This window comes from Cibotium barometz, chromosome 31 (genome assembly GCF_041138505.1).
Source record: "Cibotium barometz isolate CiBa-2024 chromosome 31, ASM4113850v1, whole genome shotgun sequence".
NCBI lineage: Eukaryota > Viridiplantae > Streptophyta > Polypodiopsida > Cyatheales > Cibotiaceae > Cibotium > Cibotium barometz.
In genome coordinates, this window is record NC_141076.1 from 47790653 (window position 1) to 47798684 (window position 8032).

Here is an 8032-nt window from a genome sequence, read left to right on the forward strand (position 1 = left end):
TTCGATCTTTTTATCACCTCTTGAGTATACGCATTGAAAATTGTATAGCCAATGACTTCATAGTCCTTCACATGTGCATCAGTCAATAAAATAAAATGAAAAACTCCTCTTGAATAATCATATCCACCGATTAACAATACATCATGTAGTTTCATGGAAACTCACGGCCTGTGCTTTCTAGCCAAACCTTTCACGGCCTGTGCTTTCCAGCCAAACCTTTCACGGCCTGTGCTTTCATGAATAACCCTTTCACAGCCAACCCTTTCACGGCCACACCTTTCACGGCCAGACATTTCACGGTCTGTGCTTTCACGGCCACACCTTTCACGGCCAAACCTTTCACAGCCACACCTTTCACTGCCAGACATTTCACGACCAAACCTTTCACGGCCAAACCTTTCATGGGCCAGATCTTTCACGGCCAAACCTTTCACGGCATGTGTTTTCACGCCTGCTTTTTCACGCTTGACCTTTTCACAACCTCACGAACTAACTCTAATCATGTACCTCAATGCTATAACAACCTGACTATTAACACAACTCAGGATTGTTCCTACAACACTAACAAACTCTTCAATCCAACTAACCAGTTCCCAAAAAAAAAAGATGGTATCGACCCCACCATTAGACTGATTCGATGTGCCTGTACAAATGTGTGCCTCGAAGTCAGAAGCTCACGAGACCCCACCGAGAGCTCAAGCTAGCAGCAGCGCTACTGAATCCCCAGTGAGTCAGAGAAGGAGGACAACACAGCGGCCCCAAGATGAATTTTTTGGGTCCTTATGCCCCCAAGCCTTCCATGGGACCATCATTAGCAAAGGAGGCTCACACACGGCCCATGGAAAGGTAGCCTTCTAGTACCACAGCTTAGAATGCTTACAAATACTGGAAGAGGCCGAAGTTAAGGCAAAACTGGACAAAGTGGGTCTAGGTAAGATGGCACAGATACTCCCACAAAGTAAGTATGAAAATATCCAAGATAAGTCTACAGAGTCTTGCAGCACCATGTCCTTGATGATGCATATAAAGCCAGTAGACAGATACAATAGAGTAAGTCTCAACAAGATTGTAAAAGTACATGAAGAGAAAGAAGACGATTGGGCATACTATCTACATAAGGAGATGGAGAACTACTTGAAAGCCCACCAATCTAAAATATGTAATCCATACCTTCTCACACAACTTCTGAATCACATAGCAAAAAGACCTCTCAATGCAGCTCAAACCACAGGAACATATGCAATTGGCACTGCTACCAAACCAGCCCAAGTTAACAGCTGAGATGTGCAAGAAGGGAAAGCTATCTTGATGGAGACCAAGGATATAATAAAGCAGATGAAGAAAGATCGCAAGAAGAAAACCGAAAAGAAGATGAGGAGAGTGCTTTCGGATGTGGCTACTGAGTCACAGAGATTAGAGGCAGAAGTGGCCAAGGAAATCCGCACTTACCAAGAAGCCCTTCAAGAGAACATTCTTAGCCATACAACACAGGAGCCCCTGCAACAAATCACTTCTCTGACAAGCCTAGCACAACTTATATTTATAGATCTCTCTCCTCTCAAAGAATCAAATTTGGCTGACATGCCAATAGAGATCCCTCGAATAAGCAACACACCAATATAGGTTGAGGAAAGACAAGGTGTTGAGCAGGCCACAGCTCCAGTGCAAGAACCAGAGGCCCCAATGGATGCAGGCAAAAGACAAAGAACTCTAGAGCCATCCAGTCCAAGCAAGAGAAGAAGATTGGAAAGATGAAGAAAGACTACCCCAGCTGGCCTCCCTACAGAACATAGACTATAAACAATTCTTGCAGGAGACCATGGAAGGACTTGATGAGCTACTCAACCAACCACAGACTGAGCTGGAAGCCAAATCAAGCATAAATATAATGTGGGAACAATAATAAAAGGTTTGGCGATGTCACCTCTTGACAACACATATGCTCCACGACTGTAACACTGCCCTCTGGAAGCAGGTAAAAGATGCATCCACATAGGCATAGAGGTTTGGAAGCAGGTAAAAGATGCATCCACACAGGCATAGAGGTTTGGAAGCAGTTGAGGCTACCCACAAAGATGTCATCTCTCATGAAGATTTTGAAAGCTACGGAGGAGTAGGAGAAAAGGTACAACACCCTGGAAAATAATAACTTAAGCCAAACAATAGTGCAAAGAATCAAGGAGAATGTTAACCTCAATGCCAAATTAGAACAAGCAAAGGAGTAGCTCTAAAAAGAAGTCACTCACACAAACGAGCTCAATACACTTCATGCACAACAAATAAAAGAATTCCAAGCAAATGCCAAGGCTAAAGAAGAAGAAATGCAATGCCAAATCGAACAGCTAACAGCATAGCTAAAAGTAGAGGAAGAAAGGGCAAACAATTTACAACATGAAAGGGAACAAACAAACAAGGCTCATGCAAAGAAGATACGAGCACTTAATGAAACAATAAGTGCAAGCCAGGCCGAAACACAAAAGAAAAGAGTTGGCACACCAAGAGGCAATGACGCAGCTTACACAACTACACGACACTCAAAGGCTGGCTGCCCAAAGGCTCCAACAGATTACCCAAGCTCAGGACAAGGAAGCAACGGCCCAGCGGGCCCAAGAAGATGCAACAAGAAGATTTGAAGAATTAGATGCTGTAAGGATGATCAGAGAAACGTCAATTTTAAACCTCCTTAGCAACACAGACTCCCGCCTACAAGCATTAGAGCGTCAGCTTAGCAATCCAAGAAAGAAGTCAACGAGGGGCTGGAGCCTAGTGATGATCTTGGTCTCCTCCTTGAGCGCGCCTCTGAGTTGGGACAGCTGCCCACTAACTCCTCGGGGCCCTCCTCAAACTCTTTCTTTGTTTTTGTCTACACTAACACTCTCTCTATTTTAATATGACATAAATCTATCTGAAGATATAAGCCTAGGAGAACTAACATTAATCAAACAAAATATTGAAAGAGATGCAGATCCCACCATAATAATGGGAATTTTGAGGGGAGACTTAATATTAACTAATCCTCAGGATATCTTTTTCTACCCTCTACATTCTATAGTGCTAAACCTTTGTAGTTGGTGTTGCGTTCTCCAAAACTCAGAAATTTTGGACAACAGTGTCAAAAAATTAGACCTGTTTGTCCCAGATGACATTCCAAAGATGCTCCCCAACTATGAAGTAGTAGCACATAGTTACCAATGGGTTATAAGTCATGGGTGGCTAGAGGTCTATAACATTCACCAACATCTAAATTTATGTGAGTCCACTTTATATCATCCTTTTGGAATTCTAAAACTCTACTCTAATATTTACAAACATTTGGAAGCAATGCTAACAAATGTACAATACAATTTTGATGCTACCCATATAGAGTATCCCACTATCAATGAAAAAGAAACTCTAAACTTACGGGAGTTTATTAAGTCTCGTAAGCCTAGCCACCCACCCCCTAGCACAGGTCAGTAGCACAGGTCAGGGGGGGTCAAGAAGAATCCTCTTCTTCATTTTCAAAATCAACTTACCCTATCTATTCTAATGTCGCTAGCAAGCTACTTAACCCATATCCTAACACACCACCTACTAACACCTCTCAAGCTGCCTGCATTTTCTCATCTTTCCATCCTCCCGAGATAGATTTCCCCACTAACCCTCTCACCTCCAAGGAGGTACTGGCACCTCACCCATCTCCACCACACGGCACTCTCAAGAGGTACAACATCCTATCTCGCAAGATAATATTGAAGCATTTATTGATATACCATTTTGGATTCTTTATCAACTCTGTAGAGTACGAGGCATTCATTCGTTTGGGCAACCCTCTGTTGAAGCCAAAGTTAATGTTCAAAGTCATCATGCAGATAATTCCATTTGAGCCCACAAGACGAATCATGCCAGAAGCTTATTCAAAAATCACTCCAACAAAACAGCATAATGTACCATATCCTCTCCGCGCTCCACGCCTTGACTTAGAAGAACTACTTCCATTGGCTGGAGAGGGTACATTATGGGCAAATGTGGCAAAACACACAAAGCTGGCAAATCCTCAGTTAGTTGATCTGCTAGAGATACGGATTCATTAGAACCTCAATGGAAGGCTTCTTGGGCCCTTTTATTTGGCAGTTTAAGGGAGTCAAACCTTTTCTCTTAAGAAGAAACGTTTTCTAATTAGAAGCTTCAAAACGGCTACTTTATTCAGATTTGAATTTTGGGGGGAAAATGGAATTTAAAATCTAGCGGATAAAACCATATCATGTAACATATCTATGGAAAGCTCTTGATGCGTAGATCACAGATCTGTAATCTCCGCTCAAATCGGAGCTTGTATGTAGAAGTTATGGAGGTCCAAAAATTGTAAAATTGCCCCCCCCCTCCCCCCCTTTTGGGGGAAAAAGTGCACCCTTTGACCACTCTTACACCTCTCTTAAAAACCCAACATTTCAGTCCACATGGCAACCCCCCATTTGGCTATTCCTTAATCACCTTGATTAGGCTTGGGCAAATTAAAGGGCCCAAGAAGACCCCATTCACTTCCTAATGTGTTACATTTATGATTAGCTACTGTTTTTGCCAGTGGTGGAGGAAACCCAGTGCACACACGAGGTGGCTACGCCACCATAGTCACCCACTAAAGAGCACCCCCGATGACTGGAAGACTTTGGAATACAGCCAGAGACTGGAGGAAGGAGTACCTGGCAATTCCGGAATACAGCCAAGTGTATATGGGTGCACCACCAACACTGCAGGTCGATACTTTATACATGCCAGTTAAAAGCAGATTGACACCGTTAGAATTTCAGGAAGCTAAGAGGTGCAACTCACATGTGTGCTATAACTTTTCCATTTTCATACCCGCAACATTTGCAAACATTTAGGAGAAAAGACAACAAATGCTTACATGGATAAGAGGGGTGGCGCCGAATACAGACCCCACTATTGTGGCTACTAGCATTAGATTTTAAAATGGGTGGTGGTGCTGATAGACCAACCAAAGGATCCCTACGATGGCTATGAAGTAGAACACTTGAAATTCGACATGAACTAAGGGCCATCTGACAAAGGTATCATGCTTTACTTCCACAACGTGCGATGTGTTCCCGACTACATGCATATCACTTTTGAAGACATGGTGTGGATACAGGCTTTTGGAGATCACACTCAGCATTCTGATGAACACTCAAAAAGCTCCAATCTAGGAGGAACTTCTACCAACGTGAGTTCAGTGAACCGGATCTTTAGACCTCGATATAACAAGTTCTACGGACAGAACCTACATTAGGAAGGGGGGATGTTAATCCCATTTTAGATTAACAAACATGATCCTCCAATTGAGGATATTAATAAGTGTCATGAAACGGCACTATAAAAGTTATACATTATGAGATATTGGCCACCCAAGGCCTAGTAAGTAAGTTTTGGGTGCCCAAGTGTGAATAAGGGCCAAATGTATATAAGGCATTTTCTCATAATGAAAAGATACAATCCCCTTTGTGCTATAGAGAGCTCTCCCTTGTGTCTTTAGAGAGATTGAAGGAAAGAGAGAGCATTCTAGCATTGCTCCTCTTTTATGCTTGTGTGATTCATGCTTGTGTGAGAGAGTGAGAGAGAGAGTGATTGCCTTACGTGACGGTGCAAGCGACTCTACGGTGACAACGTGGAGGTGGAGGTGGAGGTTGGAGGTTGGAACTTAACAAGTGAGCTTGGAGGCCTCAAGGGACTCAATTTCGAAGCATTGGTAAGTGCCCTATGACAGTTGTGATCTATTTCTCATCCTTTAGGTGAATGTGTAGAGTTCCCTCTTGGGGTAGCCCATAACAAAGAGCCCATGACTCAAACATAATAGGAACTAGCCAAAGATTTCAGAAGTTTTAAAAACTTCCACAAACGATACTCGAGGATCCTCCAATGTGATAGAGACACTTTCCCACTAGCATTGAGCATGACGAGTCTCTTAACAGTCTCATCGACTCTTATGTTGGATATTTTGGATGGATGAGGACTTCACATATGAGATTTCTTAGGTGTTGCCTTAATATTTCAACATACCCATTTTCTATATATTTTTGTTTATTTGTAGGCAAGCCTTAGATTAGGTCTATTCATACATTACTAATACCTCAATTTGTGCTTGCTATAGTATGTAAAAGACATTAAGAAGCAAAATGTAAGAATGGAAACCGGAATACAAAAGATCAAATCAAGAATGGAAACCGAAATAAAAAAAGTCAAATCGATAGACTTTTTTCCTCTTATTTTTTAAAAATCTAAGATTTCTTTTTTCTGTCCTCTCCTTGGTTGTCCATGGTTATAATCAGCCAACAAGTGTAATACAACCGTGTCCAAGACAGTTTAGAAAAAACTAAAAAAAGGAGGGGGGGCTCCCTCCATGGCTGGCCGCTCTCACAAGCAAGGCTGCATCATAGGGGGGGCAAGGGGGAAAGCCAAATACGTGGCCTCCTGTATTGCCAGACGACCATGCCCTCCTTCCTAATGAAGAAAGGTTCGGTGCCCCAAGGTTTCCCAATGTTGTTGCATATGGAGTGAGTCCCTTGCAAGGCGCTCCAGCAGGTAGTGGATGAGATCAACCTATCCAGCTCAAATGGTCTCTGCTATGGGGGAGTGGAGTCCCATGCAATAGTCTCACTACAAATGTTTTGGGTGGCCAATTTGTATATGAGCTCTGGTGTTGGCATGTGTCAGTCTCCGAGGTCCAATGTTGGATGGGGGTTATGGCCATGCAATAGTCTCACTACAAATATTTTGGGTGGCCAATTTGTAGATGAGCTCTAGTGTTGGCATGTGTCAGTCTCCGAGGTCCAATGTTGGATGGGGGTTATGGCCATTGTCGTCGCAGCGGTGTGAGAGTACAAAAGCTAGGCCGCCTCCATCATCCTCATAAAAGAGTGTTAAGCCGGCTTTCACAAGCCCACTACCCCAAGGGATCCTCAGCACTATACCTAGAGCTGAAGTGAAGCAGTGGGATCTACGGGGCGGAAGCCACCCGAGAATCCGGGGAGCTTTTGGGCCATCTGATTCCGGGCAATTTTGTAAACCCGGCCACCCCTCCAGTAAAGGCATATCAAACCCGGATCTTCCCTTGTCTTCACCCTAGCGTACGCATGCTGTGCGCTTTTGCCGCACAGGTCGTAGCTGGGGACTTGCCGGACATCGTATGCGAGCCACGAATGGCTGCAAGCATACAACCAGGGAAGGAAGCTCAAACAGAATGCAAAGGGTGTGTCACTCACCGCTCAACCGCCGCCTTGAAGGATTCCCGCGTCGCAGTGAAGGAGCCGCCGTCGCCGCTCTACCGCCTCTCCGTCGCCATGCCGCCACAGAGTGCTCGATCGCTCTCTCACACTCTCTCTCTCTCTCTCACACACGCAGGAGAAGGAAACCAAAGAGATAAGGCAAGAGCACTCTTGTATTCACAACACATGAGAATGAGGATTTTAGGGTTACATTTGACTCTTATAGGTGACTTGGCCGTTCACACTTGGGCGCCCATACATGGCCGGCCGACCCTAACCCTTATCCTACTGATATTCAAGGTGCGCCTCTCATCGGCGATCACCCAATCCCTTCATCCTTAACATATGGTGCCGACAAGCCCGGCCCATGACTCAGAATATTTAAATTAATGACGTAAAACATAGTACGTCTCAATGTCTGTCATAGGTTAACATGCCCCCCTTCCTGATGTAGATTCCGTCCTCGGAAGCTATGGTATGGTAAGCTCGATAGGGTTGTTGTGGTAGACCGTCTGCAAAACAGGGAAGTAGAGTGAAAGTATGCTGGAATTCAAAAGATATAAAGCGTATAAATTCAAGCATGTTAGACCACAATGGATATTGCTATGAGAACTTAGTTTAAGGGGACACATGAATGAGCTAGTGTAGCAAATTAACAGGAGTTTAAAATTATTGAAAGTAAATCAAGAGTAAGCAAGGTGTCAAAGGTTAATCAAGGTTTATAACTGGCCTAAGTCAAGGAAAATAACCAAGCTTAATAAATAAACAGATGACCACACTGTGTCTACTCT